Source organism: Symphalangus syndactylus, chromosome 7, assembly GCF_028878055.3.
Source record: "Symphalangus syndactylus isolate Jambi chromosome 7, NHGRI_mSymSyn1-v2.1_pri, whole genome shotgun sequence".
In the NCBI taxonomy this organism is placed as follows: domain Eukaryota; kingdom Metazoa; phylum Chordata; class Mammalia; order Primates; family Hylobatidae; genus Symphalangus; species Symphalangus syndactylus.
The window spans coordinates 107,765,682-107,788,268 of record NC_072429.2 but is presented as its reverse complement, the minus strand read 5'-3'; the positions used below and the strand labels follow the sequence as shown (position 1 = coordinate 107,788,268).

Sequence of the window (22,587 nt, the reverse complement as noted above, 5' to 3'; positions counted from 1 at the left end):
TCTAAAATCCTATATGCACCCTAAATACCAATCAAAAAAATCATTTGAATAGTCTGCCATAAATTAAATTTTAGTTTAATACTAATTTGGACATAATATTTGTATACTTGCATTATTTATATTTATTTTTCCTTCTCAAAAATGATATATTTTAAAATATTATGTGTTTAAAAATATAACATATTCAATATGTATGTATATGAACTGAACTAACTTGAAAACCACTGCAGTATTCATCAGTTTTTAGCCCTTCTGCATTGTTTTCTGTCATGCTTTTTCTGCTATATATACAGATATTTATCTTTTTCCTATCTGTTTCTTAATTTGTTCCAGGGAAATAACACACCTTCCCTTGTGTCTTAATTTGCTCATCTCTGATTTGCACAAATAAAGCCTTGTACAGTGAGTACTTGTAGCACATTGAGAGGCATAGAGTGTTGTGGTCATGGCAGTATAGACTATTGGTTAGGACCATCTGGATTCAAATCTCATTTCTACAACTTTCTGGCTTTGTAATTTGGGGAAAATTATTTAATTATCTCATACCTCAATTAACTTTAAAATGGGGATAATAGTTTTTGTACGGCTGTTGGAAAGATTAAATTAATTAGTTCATGAAATAATTTAAAATAATGCCCAGCACAGACCATGATTCAATAGGTGTTATCTGTTTTCTTAAGGGTAGCAGGAGCAGGACATATTTGTTAAAATTCACTCTTTATTCTTTATATCTGCTTCAGAAATAATTATCTTCTATTAAAGGAGAATAAGGTAACAAATTGTTTAGATTTAACTAAGTGAAGTATTTGTTATATCTAAAAGGAATTTATAAATGTGAGATAGTTTGGTAATTTGCTTTTATTATAAAAAATGCTGAATTTGTTTACTCTTGCTTTTTAATGATTCTGATAAATGCCCCATACAAATGTGCTTCTATTCCTCAGCAAAATTTTAGTGATTTCCTTAAGAAAAAATACTCAACAACAGCAAATCAACTAAGGGTATATTTTCATTTTCTTTTATTTTTTAAGAAAATTAGTTATTTGGCTTCTTGTTAATTTTTCAATACTATCACTCAAGAAAAGGCATGTAGGTCTTGCCTTCCTTCCTTACACCTTATACAAAAATTAATTCAAGATGGATTAAAGACTTACACGTTAGACCTAAAACCATAAAAACCCTCGAAGAAAACCTAGGCAATACCATTCAGGACATAGGCATGGGCAAGGATTTCATGTCTAAAACACCAAAAGCAATGGCAACAAAAGCCAAAATTGACAAATGAGATCTAATTAAACTAAAGAGCTTCTGCACAGCAAAAGAAACTACCATCAGAGTGAACAGGCAACCTACAAAATGGGAGAAAATTTTCGCAACCTACTCATCTGACAAAGGGCTAATATCCAGAATCTACAATGAACTCAAACAAATTTACAAGAAAAAAAACAAACAACCCCATCAAAAAGTGGGCCAAGGACATGAACAGACACTTCTCAAAAGAAGACATTTATGCAGCCAAAAAACACATGAAGAAATGCTCATCATCACTGGCCATCAGAGAAATGCAAATCAAAACCACAATGAGATACCATCTCACACCAGTTAGAATGGCAACCATTAAAAAGTCAGGAAACAACAGGTACTGGAGAGGATGTGGAGAAATAGGAACACTTTTACACTGTTAGTGGGACTGTAAACTAGTTCAACCATTGTGGAAGTCAGTGTGGCGATTCCTCAGGGATCTAGAACTAGAAATACCATTTGACCCAGCCATCCCATTACTGGGTATATACCCAAAGGACTATAAATCATGCTGCTATAAAGACACATGCACACGTATGTTTATTACGGCACTATTCACAATAGCAAAGACTTGGAACCAACCCAAATGTCCAACAACGATAGACTGGATTAAGAAAATGTGGCACATATACACCATGGAATACTATGCAGCCATAAAAAAGGATGGGTTCATGTCCTTTGTAGGGACATGGGTGAAACTGGAAACCATCATTCTCAGTAAACTATCACAAGGACAAAAAACCAAACACCGCATGTTTTCAGTCACAGGTGGGAATTGAACAAGGAGAACACATGGACACAGTAAGGGGAACATCACACTCCGGGGACTGTTGTGGGGTGGGGGGAGGAGGGAGGGACAGCATTAGGAGATATACCTAATGCTAAATGACGAGTTAATGGGTGCAGCACACCAACATGGCACATGGATACATATGTAACAAACCTGCACATTGTGTACATGTACCCTAAAACTTAAAGTATAATAATAATAAAAAAAGAAAAAGTATGTAGGTCTTGCCTTAAACTGTTTCACTAAATCTACTACTTTGTATCAGCATTATTAGATGAAATGTTAAGTAGCCTCAGGTGCCTGAACTATACCAAGAACTGTGCACCAATATTTACCCCAGAGGTACAACACCCGAGCACAAATGAAGGTCAAATGTATCTGCAGAAAGAGAAATTAAAGAAAAATGTTTAATTTTCCCCCATTATTCTTATGTTTGCTTTCATAGTTCAGTATATTAGTGTTTATGTGAAATAAGGGAAATTTTCTCTGATTTCTCTAATTCATTTTAGAACCAACCCATCAAATCATGCCATTCATTCATCCATTTCTTCCAGTTTTCATGTATTTATTCAACAAGTGTTTTTGAGTGTCTGGTATGTTCTAGCCATTGCTCTAAGAACTAGAGAAACAGCATAAAGAAAACAAACAAAAGGGAACACAACATCATCAAAAAACAAAGTTTCTGCCATTGAGAAGTTCCGGAGGGAAATTCACACACTTAGTGAGTAAATCATAACATAATGCCCAGGAATCACAAATACTGTGCCCATTCAGAGAAGGTCACACTGAGGGGGTATCATTTGGGCAGGAGTTTATAGGAAGCTAGGAAACTAGTGCCAGGGAGCCCTGGAGGAAGTGATACAGACAGAGGACACCCATGTCAGAGGCTCTGAATATAAGTGGGCTCGGTGTGTTTGAAAAGCAGAAAGAAGGCCAGTGAAGCTGAGCACATGAGCACAGGGAAGAGCTCTGGGAGTTAAGGTCAGAATGGGGCCTTGTAGATCAGGGTAAGAACTCTGGACTTTATAATACATAGAAAGGAAGCCATTGGATGGTTAGAACAGGGAGAGGGGTGTTCTGATTTGCATTTTAAGTGGATATTATCTTTATCCTTTTCTTTGCCAAAATCATTATCTCTCCAATCTCCACATTTGTCATGCCTTTACCAAAACTGAGTAAGTTAGAAACTGGCTCCACTAACGAGTGGGGAACGGTCATGCCATTATAGTTCCATCTATGGGGTGGAATTGGCTGGGTGCCTCTGAAGCCAGTTCTAATGCTCCATAAAAAGACCATCTGAACCTTGTTAAATTCTCTTGAAGAAAATAAAAATTAGAGCCTCTGGCCTCGACTTGAGCAAGGATGTAGTTCACAATTGTTAAGTGAACCTTTATTCATTTTTTTTTTGTTTATCCTTCACTCATTCAACAAGTATACATTGACTCTCTACATTGACTATCTACTATGTGCCATCACTATGCTAAGCACCAAAGGTACAACCATAAAGGAGACAGAGGCTTCTATCCTCACAGATATTCTAGTCTATTGACCTACATGTAATTCTAGGGCATGCTTTTCCTGGACCCAACTAGCTAAAATTACTTCCCCAGTTTCAGAAAATACTGCTCCACACCAAGGTATCACGCTAGATCAGCTTGGCCACCAAACCCTCAAATAGCCATGCATTTGCCAGGTTGATGTATTTATAGCAATGAGGTGTCTGGATTTACAGTCACTGTTAAATATATACTGTGTGGCATGTTCTTAGTAGTAGTACCATCTTCAAACAAAAGACAATTTCAATTAATTTCATGCTTCTAAGTGAAGGCACTTTGCCGCTGGCATGCTGGCCATTCCCTTATTACGTCTTTAATAATCTAGGACTTTAAAAAGAATCTATTGAGTTAAAATGAAGCATTCACAGACACACAAACAATCATGTCTTGTAAACTGGAATATATGTAACAATATTAAAAATTCATTCTTCTAAGAAGAGAGCCAAGAGAGAAATAATTCAAGATTTGGGATGAGAAATCAATTATCTTCTCCCTACCCGAGGAAACTAAGTATTTTAAGAGTTTATGAAAAAAACCCAAAATATCTTTTTATAGCTTTATATAGGTGAAAACAGATTAGAAATATGACCAAATTATATTTTTCAGTATGTGAACTTGTTAATAAACCAAGAAGCATTTGCTGAGAACCTGTGTATGGAGAACTGAGACTGCCCTGATTCTGAGGATACCTGGATGTCTGACTTTGACTCTTAACCAAGAAAAGGGAAATGAGACTTATGATGTGCTATTTAAAGTCCAAAACTCCCCTGAGGACAGCTAAGACTGGTTTGTTTACTGTTCATTTTTAGCTGTTTCAACCAGTTAGACAGTTAGGATTCACTTTGTGACCAGGGGAGCATAAAAGACCCTGCTGGGAACTTGACTTCACCTGAATTAAGATTCGTCATACAAAACTTGGCAGTTCGATCCAGAGATGAAGCACATTACTGCATGAAAAAGAACCCTAATAAACTAACATCTTGATGTTTTTTGGATTCCCAGTGCTGACTGATGTTCTTTTCTCTTACTGGATGTAGCATTTGACTTTAAATAAAAGCCTTATGTAAATATGCTTTGAGGAATCATAGGAATCCTTTAGGAAATCCGAGCTAGTGAAATCTTTGTACTATATATTCAGCACTGTGCTAGATAGGTCTTTTGGAGCATACAAGAGTATCAAGGAACTTAGAGTCCAGATGGGAGGATGACAGTAAATAACACACATAGAGAAACTACAAATAATATGGATATAGGAGCTAAAAAGAAATTATTTAGACAGTGAGGGAAAAAGAGCTCTCAATAAGGCTTCTCCTTTAATAAAAAGCAGCCCCCAAATCATTTCTTTTTCTAACAAGGAGCAGCCTGTAAAATCGAGCTGCAGACATAGATAAGCTACCTAAAAGCTTGCATAGGTAAATGCTGGCAGCTGTGTCAATAGGAAAAGACTACCTGTGGGCCAGACATATTCAGCATGGTGCCTCCATCCTTCCCTTTCTTTGTCAACCACGTGTATGGTAAGGAACAGATAACATGGTGGCGGCCAGGTAGAGAACCATCTGCATAATAAAAGATTATAGTGTGATGGCCAGCTTCTTCTTGGGCTATGCAAACATCACACCTGGTCTGACCAATCTCTCGGGCCCTATGTAAATCAGACACTGCCTCCTCAAGCTGCTCTATAAAAAACCGTGTATTTCACCATGAAACCAGAAGGCCCATTTGGGAGCTCCTTTCTATCTGCAAGAGAGAGAGCTACTCTCTTTCTTTTGCCTATTAAACCTCCACTCTTAAACTCACTTCTTGTGTGTTTGCGTCCTTGATTTCTCTGGTGTGAGATCATGAACCTCGGGTATTTACCCCAGGAAATTATACCACTTCAATATAAAAAGAAGGTAACAGTTAATTAAGGTTGTAGGGACTATAAATGTAACTGTGGTTGAAAGATGAGGGGAGTCCTAATCAAGGAAGATATGAGAGACAGCCATTGAACAAACAAATAAATAAGCTAGAAAATCCCAAGTAAATATGGAAGATAATTTTAGTAAAAAGTGCTACAGTGAAAATAAAACTGGGTGGTATGTAGAATGTGACTAGAATACTATGTAAGATTGGAAAGTCAGGATACGCCTCCAAAGACACACGTCTCCAGAAAAGGGTGAGAATTATCTTTCTATGGAGATACCTGCACTCTTACTAAGAATTTTCATCTCTATGCAGGGAAAGGGCAGAGTTAGCTGACAATTTGGCACAAATAGTCTCATATTCTTAATTGGAAATATGGTTTAAAAAATAGGCAGATGCCTAACTAAATGCTTGGCATAGATTATTTGGAGCCAAATTATCACATTTGTTTTTACAAACTGCCCAAATTCTTTGAATTAAAGGAAATAGACATCCCATCCCCAACAAAAACATAGCCTAGAGGAACCATCATCAAAAATATGGTAAAGATTTGTGGCTTAGCACAATTACTAGAATGGTCTGTCATACTCAAGTCTGAATATTTCTTCAAATTAAGCAAGTTATAGGTCTGAATATAAGGTTTCACTTGTATGCTGACTGGTTATATGAATATTTATGCAAAAGATGATAAGGGAATAGGACACGATACAAACCCTTACCTAGAAATGGGTTAATAAACAATACTACAATAAAAATAATTTAAAATAATGTTTGAACATCGTATATGTACCAGAAATGGTGCTGAGGACTCGACATATGGAACTTAATAAGAATGTATTAGAGCTTCTCAGCATAATACCACTTCCAAAAAATGTAAATCTTACTCTCCCTTACCCTCCTATATGCACACACACACAAGTCCTTACTAATATTTTCTTAAAGACTATAAGGAGGGTATTACGTAGCACATACAAAGCAACACCTCCAAAAAATCCTTTACAGTTATCTCTTCTTTTGAAAAATGCACCTCTGCAGATAATAATTGCTCATATACCCTTTCTCTACTTTTTTCACGCCTGGGTCTTTTTATTTCCTCTAAGATTCTTCTAGGAGAATTCATGTCTTTGTAAAATGCAAAAATTTTTAATGTGGCTTAATGAAGCTTTACATATGTACACATCCTTGTCACCATCACCTAGAAAGAAACTGAGAAATTTTTCAAAACCCCAGAAAGTTCCCTCAGGCCTTTCAGTGAAGACTCACTTAAGAGGAAACCATTCTGACTTCTATTATCATAGATTAGCTTCACTGCTTTATGAAGAATATATAGTGCTTTTTCTCTGTTTTCTTTCACTAAGCATAATGTCCCTGAAATTTACTAATGTTGTCTTGTGTATCAGTAGCTCTTTTTTTTTTCATTTATACCGTTAAAAAGATATACCACACGTCGCCTATCCATTTGCTAGCTGGACACTTGGGTTGTTTCTAACTGAAGGCTATTACAAACAAATACTCTGAACATGCTTATACAAGTGCGTGTGTGTGTGTGTGTGCATGCACATGTGTGGACACGTGCATTTGTTTCTTTTGGGGATTTATGTAGGACTGGAATTATTGGGTTATGTGTTAAGTGTATATTTAACTTTATTAAAAAGTTAAAAAATGTCCAAATGCTTTCCTCATGTGGAAACATTTTGTACTCACACCAGCAATGTTTTTATTGTCCATATCCTCAGCAACTCTTCTTGGTAAATCTTTTAATTTTAGTCATTTCAGTAAGTTCGTAGTGCTATCTCATTGTAATTTATTTGATAAGACTTTTCACCTGTCTGCACTTCAATCTGTATAGATTCTGTGTACTGTTTTCATATTCACTGATCTTTTCTTCTTCAGTGTCTAATCTGTTGGTAAGCCATCCAATGAATTTTTCATTTTAGTTATTGTGTTTTTCAGTTCTAGACTACACATTTTATTTGTTTTTATAATATGTCTATCAAAATTTTGTATTTGTTTTCTCATTATGTTCATGCTTTTCTTTATAGCCTTAAACATACTTATTTATTTATTTTTATTTTTATTTATTTTTTTGAAACAGAGTCTTGCTCTGTCACCAGGTTGGAGTGCAGTGGCATGATCTCGCCTCACTGCAACCGCCACCTCCTGGGTTCAAGCAATTCTCCTGCCTCAGCCTCCCGAGTAGCTGGGACTACAGGTGCACACCACCACGCCCAGCTAATTTTTGTATTTTTAGTAGAGACGGGATTTCACCAAATGTTGGCCAGGACGGTCTCCATCTCTTGAACTTGTGATCCACCTGCCTCAGCCTCCCAAAGTGCTGGGATTACAGGTGTAAGCCACTGCACCTGGCCTTAAACATATTTATAATAGCTGTTTTAAAGTCATCTCTCTCAGCCATTCTGGATATAACTGTCTGACTGATTTTTTTATGTTATTATCCACATTTTCTTGCCTCTTTGCATTTTTAGTAATTTTTATTGTATGTTAGACATTATAGTTTCTAATTTGTTGAGTGGATTTTTAAAAATTTTATTTAACAGAATATTACTTTTCTCTGCAGGCATTAATTTGCTTAAAGATTAAATTGATACTTTTGAGACCCATCTTTAAGTTAATTGAGTCTAGAATAGCCTTTATTCAAGACCAGATAAGCTCCACTCCTCAGGACTGGATTTTTCTAGGTTTTCTGTTAAAAATGATGGTATTCAATCAGGGTTTCCAACTCTAACTGTAATTCTAATATCTCACAGCTCTGTATGAGTTCCATTTGTTGTTTGGCTTACAGCTCTTTGGTGGTAGTTCTTTCCCTAGTTGTTTCCTTTTCTCAGTGTTGTATGTACCCTGTTCATGATCAGCTTAGTATTCAGCCAGACTCAAGGGGATCCCTCTGCACCATCTCCTCAAAACCACTCTCTATCTCTTATAACCTGCCTGTAAATCTTAGCCTATGCAGCAGCCCAAAACTTTAAATGCTGTCTCCATAGCTCTAAGAGATTCTTGTTCTCTATTAGGGATTCCTTTCTAGGCCTCAGTCCAGAAATTGCCTTGAAAAGGAAAGTGAGGGCAATTGTAAGGGTAATCTTGTTGGTTTCTCTTCTCTAAGGGATTACAGGACTTTTCTGTCATCTAATGTCCAAAAGCCATTTTTATACGTTTTGTCCAGTTTTAAAGTTGTTTGTGGCAGCTTGGTAGTCTAATACTAGTTACTCCAGTATGTGCAAAAGCAGCAGTCTCTCTATGCTCAGCACCTTTTCATATGCTTATTGGCTACATATGTGTCATTTCATTGAAGTGCTTGTTCAAGCATCTTTATTCTTTTTCATCTTTTTCTTATTGACTTGCAGGAGTTCTCTATGTAGTCTGGATATTTAAAATTCCTTTTTTGATTAGAAATATTGTACATATTTTCTCCCAGTCCATGGTTTTCTTTTCAACTTTCTTAGCTGGAAGTCAACTTATACCATCCGAAGAAAATCAGGCTGGATAATTAGGAATCTAAGGGGAGTTGTCTCAAAAAAGAGTAATCATCTCCTGCCCAGTTTCTAGACCTTGGGCAATTTTTTTTGTTTGTTTCAGAATGTCTTGACTGAAAAGAGGTTGGGTTTCTAAAAAGAAGGAACTACAGCAAGTACCTTTGATAAAGATCAATCTAATTCTTCCTCCAGAGGGACTTACGGCCATTTACTCAGTAACTATACAGCAGAGAAAGGAAAACTACCAGACATTTTGAGGGCTGTTAAACACACATTGATACCAGAAGACCCAAAGCATCATCGTGTTCCCTTCCAACCCTCTGGTTATAGTGGAACCATAAGGGCCATGTAATAAATGTGATCCTTCTAAGGTAGATTTTATGTCAGTCCACTGGGACCACACATGTACCTTGTGATCATTTCTACAATTTTCTAATATAGTCAGGTTTGCATGGCACAAGTGGCAGGATTTTTTATACCTCAACATGAACTTGCTGTTGAACACTTTCCTAGGGGTTCCACTCAAAACTGGCAGCCATCCATGAGGAGCATGGGCCCATGCCACAAAACATCACTTACCAACTACATAGAGGATATCATCCTAAGTCATTAGGTCAAGCAGGCCCAGCAACAATTTGTTAAACGGAAGTGTTACATCAGGATTGAACATGATTAGGATGAGGGGGTAAAAACAGCCTGCATGAGCAGGTAGCCTCAGACTCCCATGTTATCCAACATGGTTGTACTGGTACCCCTCTTTTAGGTCACACCTAAGATCATATATGACCAGCTAATGGAGGAGGGAAAGTTTGAGTCTTTCACAGATGAATTAGGTTGGCATTTGGGTGCAGGCATAAAACAGACAGTGACAGTATTAAAGGCTTAATCAAGGCAGCCTTGAGAGACAGAGTTGAAATGATAATCCTTCTCATGGATAGTGCACGGGTTATCCACTTTATCGGACAGACAATTTACTCACACTTAGGAGATCTACAGATAGTGAATCATGAAGAGTGGAGAATGGCATAGCTGGTTGATCATGAAAATAGAGAAAGATTAGAGGACCAAACACAAGAAGGTCTAGAGTAGAGGCATGTGGCTAGGCATATGGGAATGGACACAAAATGAATTAATGGTTTTTATCACAGGGAGTAACTACCATGAAAGATGCACTTAACAGCCAAGTAAACAAAATGCCTTAGGCAGGGCTGAAACTAGCCTTAGGATAAGTGAAGCACTTAGGGTGTAAAAATTTAAGGAGGCCCTCACTCTTAGGTGCTGACTCTGCATGTGCACAACCCTAGAGTGAGTACTTCCTTAAAGTTTGTGCCCTAGGCACCTTGCTTGTCTCACTCTAGTCTGTGGATGTCATTCAGGCTCTGTCACTGACTACAGAAATGGATTAGTCATGTTGACTATCAGCTGAACAACATGGAATCTCACTTACCAAGGCCCATCTTGTTACTACTGCTGTATTTCTAACCTGCTGGCAACAGAGATAAACCATATCATATGGCATTATCCCTCAAGTAGTCCAATTGGCCACTTGGTGGCAAGGGGACTATGTTGAGATCTTTCCACCTTAGAAGGGCCAGTAATTTATTCAAACAAAGATAGACATACTCTGTCTGTATAGGTTTGCCTATTCAACCCACAGAACTTCAACTGACACTATTCTCTGGAGGTGTATGGCATGTCTGATTTCACCAGCACAGGATCTCATCAGAATAGGGACTCATTTCAGAGAAAAGGATATATGGAAGTAGGCCAATAACCACAGAATTCACTGGTCATATCACATACCATGGCATCCAGAAACTGCCACCTGATAGAGTTTTGGAAACAGTATTTTAGAAGCATAGCTTAAGTGCCAGCTCGGAGGTGATAATTTTATGAAGATGGAGCACCATCCTACAGGTCACTATATATAGCTTGAATCAAAGACTTTTATATGGAACTATGTCTTCAACTTAAAAAAAAAAAAAAAAGATTGGTCCATGAATCTAGGGGTAGAAGCAGGAGTAGCCTTACTTACTCAGTGAACATCTTGGAGAATTTGTGCCTTCTGCTGCCAGAACTCTGGGCTCTTTAAGCCTATATGTCCTGGTCCCTTAAGGGAGAATGCTTCTTGCAGTTAACAAAGCTATGATTAACATCGGGGAATTTCAGCTTCCTTTGTACCCAGGAGTCATGAAACAAGAAGAAAAGTCACCTTGTTGGTGAGGATAATTGATTCTGATCAACAGGAGGAAGGGCTGCTGTTAAACAATGGCGGAATATTATTAACACCTCGATGACCTGTTTGGGCACTGCTTGGACCCCCTTTGCCCAATTTTGATAGAAAATTCACAATTCTCAGGCAATCTCAGCCTGTAAAGAAACATTGTGATCAGCCAGGATTGACAGAGGTGCTATCTGAGGGTGAGGGGAATTTGGAATGAATAAGAGAAGGAAGACAGACTTAGATCGGCATCAGCTGGAAGAATTAAAGTTCATATCATTAACCTTCCACTTCTAAGTTTCCCTTAGGAAGAGAGGCCCACCAGAATCTTGAAGGAGTTGCTCCCTAAACGTATATGAAGAAGTGGATCAGCATGGTGCTAGGGGTGGACTGCAGTAGACATGGTGACGTACCTTCTGGGTCCCACTTCAAGGAAGGACTTGTTGATTCAGTTACTAAAAGGGCTGCTGGCAGACAGCTTACACCTGTCAGTCCCTTCAGGGACTGCCTCAGCTGCAGAGAGCTGCCTGGGCAAGGTCACACTCTTTTGGAAATGACTAATCAAGCAGAAGTTGAAAGATTCAGCCATGTTGGCCCAAGGCAGAATAAGTCTGATGGAGTTGGGAGTGGTTGTCTTTGGGACAGCTTGACTTCTCCATCTGTCCAATCCTGCTTCTTTTTCTCTTCCACAGGAGTTGATTTCAAGAATACTCTTTAGTAAACATTCCACTCATTGAAATTGCCTGAGTCTGCTTTCATGAACAGTTATCAACTGCTTTGCTGCTTTAAGTGGAAAATCAGTTTGTTCCAATAACTGGTTATCTTTTTTCATTCATTTCATGGAATCAAAGTAAAACTTTTGAGAGTTTATTCCATTAAGTTGTGAATGCTAGTGTAAATTCAGTTAAGAAATTCACCATTAAAGATAACGGTATTTGTTTCAACAGAGAAATATGAATATAAGTGTTGGTGGATCACAGTATCATTGCAAAAATGATATTTACTCCATTGTAAAAAAAATGCATGACACAGAAATATACTTGGAATTTGTTGTAGTGTATTCTTAATTCAGAAGTGGGCAAATTTGTGTCTTGTAAGGGTCCAGATAGAAAACATTTCAGGCTTTGCTGGGTCTTTGTTGCAACTACTGTTTAGTGCAATAGCAGCCTTAGACAATCCATAAACAAAAGAGCATGGCTGTGTTCCAGTAAAACTATTTACTAAAACAGGCAATATTTCAGATTTAGCCAGAGGACTATAGTTTGCCAAAGCTTGTCCCAATTCTTCAGCATCCAAATGAGCTGTGTTGAAATTGCAATTAAAAAGAAGAAACATATCCACTACAAGCAGTATTATAATAGCACCACTTATAGTAGTCTCCCTTTGTACTCGATATCAATCACATTTCATAAGTGTTTGAATCTCTGAATAGCTACTTTGCAAATTAACTTAAGTGTTCTACAGTGATATTGAACTTATTTTGAATGACTCCTCTAAACTTTGCATTGTGTTCAAAATTAGAAAATTTAAATCAATATGTTCACAAATGGACTGCCAAAAATTCCAGTGTTTGAAGCTTTTAGCATTTTGTAATCATTGAAAACAAAACTTGCAAGCAGGGAGATGTTGAAATTTATTCTTCCATAGCAAGACAGTACCTGAATAAATTAATTTTTTAAGCCCAATGTAAGAGATTTATTTTTTGAAATTCAAAACCTATACTTTCAAGCATCACAACTTATGGAAATAATCTTTTGATAGAGCTTCTATTTTAATTGGATATATGTATATTTTGCATAAATAGAATGAAATCGAGAAGGTCTATGATTTTACATCATATAAGTTTTGTGAAATGTTCAAAAGTGTTGTAAATAGTGACAAATTACTTGACAAGTTTTATCCTGTACGAATATTTATTGAATAAAGATACTCTAAATAAAGGCAAAAAGATAGTATCTATGGAAATATTTTGGCTAAAGTATTACACATTAAAAATATAGAACAGATCATTTTCCCTATTAAGCAGAATTTTTCTGAGCTTAGTAGGTAGCAGAGCACTAAGAGAGGAAGTTTATTATTTTTCTCAGTCAAAACTTCACGTTTTACAGAGATGAGCCAATTGAAGCCATCAGAATATCAAATTTATTTATTTATTTTATTACCTAAAAATAAATTTATAGCTGTAATTCTTTTAAAAAGCCAAAATTAATGTTAATTAGATTAAGATTTAAGTGCATAAAATGCAACCATAGAATATGAGACAAAAATATACTTCATTACAATGGAAGAAAAGTGTCTAAGCATGGTACATACAGCCTTAGTCATAAAAACATTAACAAATTTGCCTAAATAAAATTTAACTATTAATTTTAGTGAGACATAAATATCATGAACTATAAACTAATGATAGCACATGTAATAGAAAAGGGTTAATATTCTTTCCCTTAGGGTGCTTTTACCTAATTAATTAGTGGAAAAATAAGCAAAAAACACTAAAAGGAATATCATAAAAGAAAAAATATAAACAGAAAATTTAAAAAGTTAAACTAGATTAGTTCAAAAAATGCAAATAGAAGTATCACCAAGACATCATTTTTGAGTATTAAATTCAGAATAATACATTCATAAGAAAAAACCCTTAATCTCCAATTAAATTTTTATATATGTCAAGTGGAGAGCAAGGTTATTTTTTTCTTATGACTATCCTACAGCTTCAGCATGATTTATTGAAATGGCAAAACCAAAAACATATCCTTTTTCTTTAAATGGTGTTGATGTCTTTGTCACAAATCAAGTGAATATATATATGCCAGTCTGTGTTTTAGTTCCTTGTTCTATTTCCTTGGTCTATTTGTCTGTCTTTATAACAATATCATACTTCCATAACAACTCCTAAAGTGTTACAGTTTGTTCTTAAAGATTGTTTTGTCTATTTCAAGTCCTTTGCATTTCCAAATAAATTTTAAAATCAGGTTATCTCTTTTAACAAAAATGCCTATTATTTTAATTTAGATTTTATTGAATCTAAATCAATAAATCTAGATTAATTTTGGAAAATAAATATATTAAAATAATAGAACCTTCCAATCCATGAAAATGGTATAATTCTTCACTTATTTAAATCGTCTTTTTTTTAATTTTATTATTATTATACTTTTAAGTTTTAGGGTACATGTGCACAATGTGCAGGTTTGTTACATATGTATACATGTGCCATGTTGGTGTGCTGCACCCATTAACTCGTCATTTAGCATTAGGTATTTCTCCTAATGCTATCCCTCCCCCCTCCCCCCACCCCACAACAGTCCCCGGAGTGTGATGTTCCCCTTCCTGTGTCCATGTGTTCTCATTGTTCAGTTCTCACCTATGAGTGAGAACATGCAGTGTTTGGTTTTTTGTCCTTGCGATAGTTTACTGAGAATGATGTTTTCCAGTTTCATCCATGTCCCTACAAAGGACATGAACTCATCATTTTTTATGGCTGCATAGTATTCCGTGGTGTATATGTGCCACATTTTCTTAATCCAGTCTATTGTTGTTGGACATTTGGGTTGGTTCCAAGTCTTTGCTATTGTGAATAGTGCCGCAATAAACATATGTGTGCATAGAATATCAAATTTATTAATCCTAAAATGCAAGTTTAAAGAAGATTGAAGCCAATTAAAAATAATACAATTCTATAATAGGGATAAAAATATAATCTTCAGAAGAATAATAGAAGCAATATTAAAAATGGATACAGCTAAGAAACTGATTAAAGCGAATGAGGATCTATGCAAAATAATTATTCTGCTTGTATTCTATTAGATAATCAACTACAAGTTTTTTTAATTTTGTATTATTTTATTTTAGAAAGAACTTTATTTTTGAAAATTGGTTTATTATTCTTACTAGCCTACAACATAGTTGTATTTAAACCTATTTGCTGGCCTATATATATTTAAAATTGTATAATTTTATTGATCTTAGTGTCCTGTTTTATTCTCAAAACTGTCCTGTTTGGAATATAATTTGTGTCTTTGTGACAGTGATCAACAAATCCAAAAGATCTTCTTTAAAACTCAGACACTTTGAATGGCAAAGAATGGGAGAATTTTAATAATTTCCATTCAGTATCTGTTAGCATGTCACCCAGATAATCTCATCTAACTTTCATAATAACTCTACTCTAGATATTACTTACTCTATTAAAATACAACAAAAACAGCTAGGCCAGTGGCTCACACCTGTAATCTCAGCACTTTGGGAGGCCAAGGTGAGTGGATCATTGGAGGTAAGGAGTTTGAGACCAGCCTGGACAACATGGTGAAACCCTGTCTCTACTAAAAATACAAAAATTAGCCAGGCATGGTCACGGGTGACCTTAATTCCAGCTAGTAGGAAGGCTGAGGCAGGAGACTCACTTGAGCCTGGGAGGTGGAGGTTGCAGTGAGCCGAGATCACGCCACTGTACTCCAGACTGGGCGACAGAGTGAGACCCTGTCTTCAAAAACCAAAATAATAAAAATAATAAAATAAAATAAAATAAAATACAACAAAAATGAAGGTTAGAAAAGTGAAGTAAATTGCTGAAGATCACACAACTACTGATTTGCAAAGACAGAATTAAAACTTCGGTTTGCCTGTCTCTAAAGTCTTAGCTTTTAATTATTATGCCATATTTTGGAAGACAGATTCTTATTCTTATTATTAATGTTTGTTATTATCTGATTATAAAGTTGGAATACAAAAAATATATTTTTTAAAAGTCTATAGTATCAGGCAGGGCGCGGTGGCTCATGCCGGTAATCCTAGCACTTTGGGAGGCCAAGGTGGGCAGATCACTTGAGGTCGGGAGTTCGAGACAAGCCTGACCAACATGGAGAAACTTTGTCTCTACTAAAAATATAAAATTAGCTAGGTGTGGTGGCGCATGCCTGTAATCTCAGCTACTTGGGAGGCTGAGGCAGGAGAATCACTTGAACCTGGGAGGCAGAGATTGCGTTGAGCCAAAATTGCACCACTGCACTACAGCCTGGGCAACAAGAGTGAAACTCCCTCTCAAAAAAAAAAAAAAAAAGTCTATAGTATCACTACAAATAAATAACTTTGGTAGTATTTGGGAGGTATTTCCTCAATTATTTTTCTAACACGTAACTGAAAGTATTTAAGTGTTTGAGATCATACAATATATTATATTCCTTTAGCCTGAGAGAAAAAAAACATAATGTGATAAATAGTTGACACTAAACTTCCAAATAGTCTTGGGATGTTGTCTTTATAGCAACTTGGTCTTATTTCATAAGCGCCACATATTTTTCCTTAAGGGCCTCAGAAAAATGGCCCTACAAAAGAAACAACTTACAACAAATATGTGGCCAAATTTTATACAGAATATTCAAATCATATTCAGCTCCTTTGGTAGTGATCTTTAATAAAACTTTAAGTTTCTAGAGTCTAGTTGGAGAACGGAGGTCATGGTTTGCTTGACTTTGTGTTTGAGACAGGCTTTGTGCACTTCAAAAAGATTTGTGAAATTGAAATGCGTTTTGCAAAATGAAAAATCCTCCATGGATACTATAAGTAATGTTGAAATCCTTGAGCAATGGCATGTGTTGCTCAAAATCTCTCAGAGGAGATTTTGAATGGAACAAATTGTAAGATACTCTCTTTACAGTGTTAGTTAGGATCAAAAAATAGTAACAATGTGAAGATTTTTTTTCTGGAACAAGAAGTACTTCTCAAGTGGAATCCAGCTCTAGACATTTATCAAGATGACTGCTCCTCCCATGTGTAATAAAGAATCTGTAAGCACTCATGATGAGCAGTATTTATAGTCATGTTTACATTTTATTATGAGTTATAGGAAAAAATATTCTTTTGGTCAGTAATGGTTTGTTGTTCAGTTTGGCATTTAGCTCTTGTTTGTATTTACAGATAAAATTTTGAGATAGGAAAATTAATTTGCTTTTACATAATGTCAAGTCTGTTCTTTTCCAAATCTCCCTAGTTTTTCAATGATTCAATCTTGGAAAATTTTACATCAAGATTGTGTTTATTATTGGGGTTAATGTTCTTATTTTACAAGTACTAAATTAAGAATTTTTTAAAACAAAAATAGACTTTCTGACTTCAGACATAGCTCCTTGTTTTGTCACTGCAGGAGGCAATCAGACTGACCTGGGTCCCAATTGTAACTTAGCTTTTTTATTTGTTTGAACCTCAGGTTCCTATTTATATGTTGGAGACAACTACTTCTTAGTGGTTCTTTGAGGATTCAATAAGGCAACAGGCAAAGACTTAGCCAAAATACATGAAAACACAAGGAAAGTTATTTGGGCTGGAGGGTAGTGGGGAATGGAGGGATGTTGGTCACGTAGACAAGAGGATAAGTATTTGAGATCTACTGCATGGCATGGTGACTGTAGTTAATAATAATGTACTGTATGCTGAAAAATTGCCAAGGGAGTACATTTTAAGTGTAGTCACCACAAAAAAAATGATAAGTATGTGAGGTGATGTCTATGTCACTTAGCTTGATTTAATTATCCCAAAATGTATATGTGTATAAAAACACATTGTACCCTATAAATACATGCAATTATTGTCATTCAAAAAATTTAAAAATAAAGTTGTTTTTATTATCTTTCTTAAAAGTGCAAAATGAAAGAAAAAGAAAAGAAATACAAAAACTAAGGCTTGCAAGCTTAGAGAAGTTGCATATTCAGAAGGCATTAATCCTATAATACATACATAGAATTCTCAAAGCATAATGTGTGTTGAGACACACTCAAAGAACTTCTGCTAAAGTGTTGCTATGATCAGAGACAGGAAAAATAAAGAGACTCCTTGGATATCTACAGGAAGGATTGTGAGATAGGACTCATAACTCAGATGAACTAGAGGAAGTAAAGCCATTGGGAGATAGGCCAGGTGTCAACCCCAATCAGCAGACTCATCCACTAAGTGTCAGGTTCTGTGACAACTCTATGGACACAAGTGCAAGTTAAACAAGCCCTGCCTTCAGGGAAACACAATTAACCACAAGAATTATTTATGCACAAGCTACTCTGCTGTAGAGAGGTTTGCATACTAACACAGCCAGGGAGGACTAGGGAAGGATTCCAGCTGCCTGAGCTGAGCCAGGAAGGGAAAATTGGAGTTAGCAAGGTAAGCAAGGTCATTCCAGGCAGTGGAAACAGAATGAGCAAAGGCAAGAGAAAAGGTAGTGTTTTAGGTAACTAAAAATATGCTATGTGTTTGGAGCTTAAGGATCATGTGAAGAGTGGGCAGAGGTGGAGCCAGGGTGGAAACAGGGTCATGGAGGGTTTCTCTCTGCCAGGCTGTGGTTCTAGCCACACATAAATGCTTGCAGTTCCTGAATGTAGCACTATCTTAGTCTGGGCTGCTATAACCGAATACCGTAGACTGGGTGGCTTAAATAACAAATATTTATTTCTCACAATTCTGCAGGCTGGAATTTTGACATGGTGCTAGCATGGTCAGGTTGTCAGTGAGTGTCCTCCTATTGGTTCACAGATGGTTGCCTGTATTCTAACATGGGCTAGGGAGAGAAAGCATGCTGTCTTGTGTGTCTTGTATTATAAGAACACTTATAATAAAAGTGTTTATTTATAATAAAATAAACACTTAATTTTATTATAATCCCATCATGGAGGTTCCACCCTTATGATCTAATTAACTCGCAAAAGTCCCATCTTTACACACCATCACACTGGACATTTGGTTTCTACATATGAATTTTGAAGGGACATAAACATTTAGTCCATAGCCAGCAATCTCCCTGTTAACTCTATAACTGGCCTTCTTCTCATTACTGTAATATGTCTGGCCCATTCCTTCTTCAGCGTCTTTGCACATGTTGTTCCCTCTGCTTAGCCCCTCTTCTCCAAGATTTTGTTGTGATGGCTCCTTACTACTCAGGTCTCAAGGCAAATGTAACCTTCTGAAAAAAGCCTTTATTGACTCTGTCTCTTAATAGTTTTCCACTAACAACTTATCATAATTTGAATTTGTATCATACACTTCCTTGTTTGTGTTTGAATTAATCTCCTTCCCCCAGTAGAAAGAAAGCTGCATGAAAGTGGGGCCTTTTCTGTGTTGTTCACGCCTGTAATTCTGTGCCTAGAACAGAGCATGACACACATTGATACCCAATCAAGAAATCATAGGCTTTTCCTTCTGTTGGAAAGTCCCATCATTTCTGCACCAAGCCAATTCCAACCTTCAAGAGGTATCTAGGAAACTTCCCATTCATCTCTTACTTCCTCATTGCTCTCAGAATGAGGTAATTTTTTTTTTTTTTTGAGACGGAGTTTCGCTCTTGTTGCCCAGGCTAGAGTGCAATGGCGCAATCTCGGCTCACTGCAACCTCTGCCCCCTGGGTTCAAGCGGTTCTCCTGCCTCAGCCTCCTGAGTAGCTGGGATTGCAGGCATGCACCACCCGCCCAGCTAATTTTGTATTTTCAGTAGAGACAGGATTTCTCCATGTTGGTCAGGCTGGTCTCGAACTCCCGACCTCAAGTGATCCACGTGCCTCAGACTCCCAAAGTGCTGGGATTACAGGTGTGAGCCACTGCGCCTGACTGAGGTGATTTCTAAAAACTGTTCTCTGAGAGGGTACCTTGTACACATTTCTATTTCAACCTTAATGTACTGCACTTTATACTGCACTCTATATATTATATATATATTATACACACATATATATAGGTATATAGATATACCTGTATATCTATATACCTATATATATGTGTGTATATATAGGTATATAGATATACCTGTATATCTGTATAAGTATATATGTGTGTATATATATGTATATATATAATACTGCACTATTTTATATATATATTAATTATAGAATTATATATATAATTAAATATATAATTATAGAATTATATATAATTAAATATATAATTATAGATATACATATATATGTATATCTATAATACTGCACTATTATACTGCATCTGTTTGTCTCTCTTTCGTTTTATTTTGAACTCTCTGGAAGCAAGAGCTGTGTCAACCAGTTTTTTTTATTACCAAATGCCCAGCATAGGGCCTGATAACAGTAGATGCTCAGGTGGTTGTTGAGTGTTGGTGAATAGGTGAAGGAGGATTGAAGAGGATTGAGACTAGAGGTAGGGAGAGCAGATAGGAGTCTCTGATATCCACTGCTAGGAATCTCACCTTTGAAAGTATACTCACATGTGCACAAGGATGATAGTGGGGCATAATAAAAACAGGAAACAAGCTACATTCTCATCAAAAGGCAATGGTTAAATCATATAGTCTACATCTTTATAATGAAATACTAAGTAGCCATTAAAAAATAACATATATTCACATACTTAAATAGAAATCTCTCCAAATCTTTTATTAAGTGAAAAAGATTAAGTGAGAGACTATTATGTAAAGCAAGTAATATGGTTTGACTCTCTGTCCCCACCCAAATCTCATCTTATAGCTCCCATAATTCCCACGTGTTGTGGCAGGGACCAGGTAGGAGATGATTGCATCATGAGGGCAGGTCTTTCCTGTGCTGTACTTGCGATAGTGAATGGGTCTCACAAGATATGATGGTTTCAAAAACAGGAGTTTTAACTGCACAAGCTCTCTCTTTGCCTGCTGGCATCCATGAAAGATGTGACTTGCTCCTCCTTGCCTTCCACCATGATTATGAGGCCTCCCCAGCCAAGTGGAACTGTAAGTCCAATACATCTCTTTCTTTTGTAAATTGCCCAGTCTTGGGAATGTCTTTATCAGCAGTGTGAAAACAAACTAATACAGCACGTTCCCATTTGTGTAAAGAAATACTCAAAACTTATGTCTTATCATCCATACATATACATGTATACAAATATAAAGGAACAAGAACTAAAGGGATATACGCCAAATGCTTAACAGTGGATATATATGTGCAAGGAGAGAATTAGGATGTGCTATGGAAAGAGAAATTTCACCATTTGTACTTTTATATTATTTGGATTTTTTACAAGGAGAAAGTATTTGTTTATTAATTATGTAATTAAACATGATTTTAGTAGTCTATGTCACTAATATGGGCAAGAAGTTATTGGGATCTGATCAATGACAATTGCAAAAAAAAATTTTCAGATTTGTAGAACTTAGTGAATAATTGTACAAAATGAGGGAGAAGGAAAAGTCTAGGGTGACCAAGATTTTAACCTTAGATACATCAGTGGATGGTGATATTTACTGTGTCAGACAACAAGGCGGAGAATACAAGATTTAGATGGGAAGAAGATATGTTTAGTTTAGGCACGTTGAGTTTGAGGTGCTTATGGAATTTCCAAATGGACACATTTACTAGTTAGTTGTACATATGGGTCTTGAGTACTGGATAGAGACTGGGAATTAAAAATGAAGATCTGTGACAATCAACACAGATTAGATACTGAAGTTGGAGAGCAGGTGTTTGTCTATCAGCAGTCATAAAGCAGGGAGATCAATAAGTCCCTCGAAATGATATGTAAAATTTGTGAATATGCCCCCCACCCCCCACTCCTCACACTTCTCTGAAAGAGTTCATCATTTCAACAGATTTTTGAAAGAGGCTCATGACTCAAAAAGATTGAGAGGAATCTGGTACAGTGAGAATGGAAAATGGTTGATGATAAACCTTGAGGATGATGAATGAAGGAAGCTAATTTTTTTAAAGAAGTGAGAGAACAAAAAGAAATCATGATGGAGATTTAGAATTTGCAAGGAGATAAACAGAGACATAAGAATATTAAGAAAGTTAAGAATATTAGGGTGGAGAAAAATCAAGAAAAATGAACTGTTTGAAAGTATGAAATTCTTCAGAAAGTTCCACTAAATGCAATCTTCCTGCTAAGTAGAGAAAGCAGGTAACTTAAGGCTATATACCAACAAATTAATAATTATCTTATTTGTCAAGGAATACGGAAGCAAAGAGAATGATGTAAGATGTCTGCTTATTTGCAAAATATCCTATCTTGCTTTGAAATTTTGTTTTTTCTTTTTCTTTTCTTTTTTTTGAGTTATGAAACCCTAGAAATTATCCAGATACTGATAGAATAATGGCCTATGATCGTGAACCAAAAATCAGAGAGCCCTCAGATGGGAAATGTTTATTGGAGGCTGTTTCATACTAATTTATGCAGTCACAGCATATAAACATTTCATAGAGAGAGATTAAGGAACTTGTCATTGTACTGTGTATGGGTTACAACATACATATTACTAACCACAGTCTCCACAAAGCTAGCATATAGCAGAGCCTGAATATTAGCCTAAGTGTGTATTCTGAACACCTGACACATGTCTTCTTCATTGGAA

The 22,587-nt window shown here is 36.2% G+C and overlaps 2 long non-coding RNA genes across 4 annotated transcripts in view; one reads left to right on the top strand and one right to left on the bottom strand.

Moving 5' to 3' along the window:
* The window catches only part of LOC134737135 (uncharacterized), a 42,097-nt gene extending 36,884 nt beyond the window's left edge, over positions 1-5,213 (bottom strand). The window contains exon 1 of one of the 2 annotated variants that reach the window (XR_010121744.1): positions 5,098-5,213. This is a non-coding gene — a long non-coding RNA (uncharacterized lncRNA). The remainder of the gene's footprint in view (positions 1-5,097) is intronic. The other variant, XR_010121743.1, reaches the window with a different exon arrangement.
* Positions 5,214-18,332: 13,119 nt separating this feature from the next.
* Positions 18,333-22,587, top strand: part of LOC134737174 (uncharacterized) — a 49,837-nt gene continuing 45,582 nt past the window's right edge. For both annotated transcript variants that reach the window (XR_010121819.1, XR_010121820.1), the window contains exon 1: positions 18,333-18,466. This is a non-coding gene — a long non-coding RNA (uncharacterized lncRNA). The remainder of the gene's footprint in view (positions 18,467-22,587) is intronic.